The sequence below is a fragment of the Halichoerus grypus genome, chromosome 4 (assembly GCF_964656455.1).
Source record: "Halichoerus grypus chromosome 4, mHalGry1.hap1.1, whole genome shotgun sequence".
In the NCBI taxonomy this organism is placed as follows: Eukaryota; Metazoa; Chordata; class Mammalia; order Carnivora; family Phocidae; genus Halichoerus; species Halichoerus grypus.
Window position 1 is genome coordinate 3,584,006 of NC_135715.1, and position 4,686 is coordinate 3,588,691.

The following is a 4,686-nucleotide window of genomic DNA, read 5'->3' on the forward strand; positions in this document are numbered from 1 at the left end:
CAGGTCAGCTCTGCCTTCATTATTTTTCTTCAGCCATTCCTCAGTTCTCTTTTTAAAGGAGGCATTCTTTCTTCAGATAATCGAATTCTTTTATTTTCCTTTTGGGGGGGCAGGAGGAGAAGGAGAAGGAGATGCGGAATCTTCAGCAGGCTCAACACCCAGCACAGAGCCGAACACGGGGCTTGATCTCTCAACCCTGAGATCATGACCTGAGCCGAAATCAAGAGTCAGGTGCTCAACCGACTGAACCACCCAGGCTCCCCAGATAATCTAATTCTTTCCATGAAGTCAGTTGAGTGTATAGTTAACTTGTGAGCCCTTCCATTTTCTTAGAGTAACCTACATTCATTCTGCCCTGAACCATTCAGTTGGTTTATAATTTCACCCTCCATGGACAATCTTGGCCTCATTCATTGTTTCACCTCTTGGAGATGATGCCTCCAAGCCAGTGTTCACGCATCCTTCGGGCATCAGTCAGTACACACAATGATAGGCAAGCGTCGGTAACTTGATATAAGGATGTCTTTCATGCCACCTTTCCCACCTCTCTTTGCTAGCCTACTTTTTGAGTTAATATCACAATTACCTTAAACTTAAAACACCATCAGTATCTGATACGTTATCCCTTACCAGAAATCTTGCAAGACTTCGGAATCTAATGTGATGGTTGGACCTAATTTAAAAGCTGTATAGGAGAGAGAGAGCACAGGCTTACAACACAGACTAATTTTTTATTGTCATCTCCAGACGAGGGTGTTTGGGTTACAAAGCCTTCTCAGATGTGGAAGCGCTTCCATGCTGTGGTGGGTGGCACATGAGTGGGGGGCCAGAGCCCAGGGGCAAAGCCACACTTCCTTCCACCAGTGGCCGTTTGGAGCCTGCACGAGTTCTCACGTCTCTGAAGTAGAAGCATTACGGGCATTCTGATCTGTAAGTGAGAGAAGAGGAATAGAATTTTCCTATGTAATTATTGTACTGGAATGCATATAAAGATCTGAGTGTGTGTGTTACTGGACCCTTAAGTAAATAACCCGTCACTAGATGTTCACCAGTGTTGCTGCTGGGACCTCTAACATTACTGCAGCAGGTGCTACTCCTTGTGTGTTCTTGGGCACATTTTTGAACCTGTGACAGTGTGGAGTTTCACCTCATTCCCATGTTCCTGGTAAACAGCGATGGTCAACCCCCCTACCTCCACCATCCTTTTTTGTTCCAGAAAACCACTAACCAGGAAAGACCACCCATTCTTACTGTTCCAGGATAAGACTCATCTTCACACGTCCTCAGTGACCAGATAAGACCTTCTCCTGCTCCCGCAGACCCACGGGCGACCCCGTGGTCCACTTGCCCTTGTCCACCTCCCTTTAGGAAACCCCAAGCCCTCCCTTTTCTCTGAGGTGTCACTGATCAGCGAAGGTCCTCCCTATCACAATAGCCTGGATGAACCTCTCTCCTTCGTGGTCTGGTGCATGTTGTCTTCCGCGTCTGTAAGTTGCCCTGTGGTTGGATGACCATAGCCCATGGCTACCACTAGCTTCCTTATGCGACTGTCGTGAGTTTTAAATGCTGTTGGCAGTGATGTGCTCAGCAAGACACTTACACACCATCAGGGCTAGATAACTGGCAGGTATTTTTACCAGTAGCCATACATTGTGCAGTAATTTATGCTTTACAGAATCGTGTCAACGACTGCCTTTATTCAACCATGGCAATAGCTACTGTCAAGACAGATGTTATTTATTCCCATCTTACAGATTAGAAAACTGAGAAATGTCCCTTGACTCACCCAAATCAGCCACCTCAGGGCCAAAGCTGGGATTCAAACCCATAGTGTTTTCAATCATAAACAGCCCAGAGATAGAAGTGAACAGTCGAATCTAGTGTTGAGGAAAAGGTAGGATCTCGTATCGGTTTCCCATCTTCCTTCTTCCAAAGCAGTGTAGCACGCGCCTGTCACCCTGGGAGGGTGTTCTGTGAACAGGCCACCGCCTCTCTGACCACACGCTCATCTTAATGTCACACGACAACTGAGTAGTGGGATCATCTCTGCTAAGCCCCAGGAACTACCCCTGCAAATGGCCCCGTAACTGACCTGCCTGTGGCGCATCCGTTTTGGAACAACAAGGCTGCCCGCCTCCTGCAAAGAGCGGACTGCCCTGGAAAGTAGATTTTAATCTACTGTTAATCCAATGAGCACTGAAGACCGTAGCCCATCCGGCAAATGTTTGCTGATGATGTTGCCGCTGCCAGGCACACAGGCTGCAGGGTCCCGCAGAGGGCGGCGCGGTCCTCCGCCCGGCAGCCAGCCTGGTGGGGGAGGTCGGGGCAGTGCCGTTGGACAAGGGCGTGCCTTCCTCCCTCCCCTCCTCTCCTGCCGCCCTCCCTCCTTCCCCTTCTCCTCTCTGCCTTCCTTCAGCCCTTGGTTCAGTATCTGCTGGGCAGCAAAGCCAGAGTGTGTATTGGTGGGTGTATTAGACGTACGCTCTGTTTCCTAGAGTTTATTTACCATACGAGAAAAGAGACAAACCGTAAATAAGTAAACAACGGCTGCAGCACACAAGAGAATATTGAATGCCGCAGAATGGCGCTGTGTTCTGGGGGGCAGATGTTGATGGCACCGAGCTGGAAGTCATGTCGCGTCCCCTCCACCTTTGTTAGCGGCCTCAGATCCCTCTTATGCTGAAGCACAGACCTCACAATGGCTCATTGCTGTGGCTTGGTTGGCGCGTTCTCTCACCCATTCTGTTGCTTCGCACAGAAGCACTACTATCTTTCTGGCCCCCTTCAGAGGGAGTGTTCTTTTCGCCCGAGCCTCCAGAGCGTTCTGTTCTGGGCAGATGTTGGTGGCAGAGGGTGTTAGAGAGTCCCCTGGCAGAAGAACCAGTCTGTTTTTCTAACAAAAATAAACAGCCGGCCAAATGTGTCCGAGGGGCAAGCTTGCACATAGCTCGAGCTATCAGGCTTCCTGGCTTGTACCGGACACCGAGGCTTCCCTCTCAGCGTGGGGTCACCCCTGTTACCGGCTGGAACGCAGTGAGGAAGCGGGTTCTTCTCCTCCGGCCCTCAGAGCTCTGGGGGCAGGACAACTTTCCTCTGGGACACGGGGCCCCTCGGCGTCCCATCAGCTGCGGGAGACGGAAACAGGCAGAATCTGAGAAAGGATCCGGTGTGTGAGATCCTACAAGGTTTTTTTATTTGGCTTTTCTCTGAGCCATAACCTCAGAAACCAGGCAAATCCAGAAACTGATCCAGAACAGATTTTGCAAACGGTATGAAAGAGCCGACCAGAAATCAATCACCCCCTTCCACTTATATAGGAAAGAATGGCGCACACATTTTTGCTTATTGAGACGGCAGTGTCGAATGTGACCCCAAGTGGTATTTGGAACGAGCCAGGTCTTAAGGGGCGGGGGTTGAGGGAGCCATCCGTCCGTCACCTCTAATCCCAGGAAAACCACAGCAATCTGGCACTGCTTCCCTTCCCAGAGTGTGCGAACGGGCTACTCCATTATATGCTTCGATGTGTGAGTTTAGACTTGGGTGCTATTGGTGATACATACATTTACAATTCAAATTCAATTTAAGAGACAAACCAGGCTGAACGTCACCAGCAGATAGGGTCCCTCCCTTGCTCACCTACTTTCTCCTCCTCTTGTCTCCCCTCCTTCTTTTTTGAGTGATGACAGCAGTGCCTTGGATGTCGGCTCTGGGACCTGGGGCTACCACGGTCTCTCCGGACCTTGCAAAACTGGGTGATAACTTCAGGACAGGGGAGGCATGGTAAAAGGTAGACTGTGAGTTTTCCAAGATTAAGAGAGCTTATTTCATTATATAAGTGATAACATGACTATTGTGGGGAAAGAAACATGTAATACTATAAATGACAAAGAAGGAAAAATCTCTAGTAATCCTTTAGGGAAAACCACTCTGCTAATGTTTTTATATTTATTCCCAGAATTTTCTCCATGTTTGCATATTTGTGTGTATAATTTTTGAAAGGATACATGATAAGGTTTCATCCTTCTTAATGGACACATCTGTCTATGTGTACAATAATGTATTTAATAATGCACCTATTCGTGGTCATTAGGCTTCTTACATATCTTATTGGAAAGCCATGCTGTGAGCATTCTCTCACATATATCTGTGCATCTGTCTCTTTATTTCCTTACATCAATTTCTGCCAGTAAGTTTGCTGGGTCAAAAATTGCTGGCATTTGAATGTTGATTCCTACACCCAGAAGGCCATCAGAGAGGTTGACAACATCCAGTCCCGCAAGAAGAGCATGCTCTGTGTGGCCCCCAGGCAGCCAGGGGAGAGGGCACCGATTTAAGTTGAAAGATGAGCAGGAGCACGTGTGTTCTTTTTCTTCTTCTTCTTCTTCTTCTTCTTCTTCTTCTTTTTTTAAATTTTATTTATTTGAGAGAGCAAGCAAGAGCACAAGCAGAGCGGGGGGCAGAGGGAGAAGGAGAAGGCGGCTCCCCACTGAGCAGGGAGCCTGATGCAGGACTCGATCCCAGGACCCTGGGATCATGACCTGAGCCGAAGGCAGACGTTTAACGGACTGAGCCCCCCAGGCGCCCCAAGGGAGTGCTCTTCTGACTCAGTGGCCCTTCTTCTGCACTCTGAAAAACATCTAGAACAAGTTTTCCTTCAAGACCAGCTTGTCACCATGGAAAGAAGTC

General features: G+C 48.6%; 1 long non-coding RNA gene across 1 annotated transcript; it reads right to left on the reverse strand.

The window, feature by feature from the left end:
- Nucleotides 1-713: 713 nt before the first annotated feature.
- On the reverse strand, nucleotides 714-2,325 carry LOC144381457 (uncharacterized). Its single transcript, XR_013446695.1, has 2 exons — nucleotides 2,093-2,325; nucleotides 714-928 (listed from the first exon to the last, which is right to left on the reverse strand). It is a non-coding gene; the product is annotated as an uncharacterized LOC144381457 (long non-coding RNA).
- Between the last annotated feature and the right edge of the window lie 2,361 nt (nucleotides 2,326-4,686).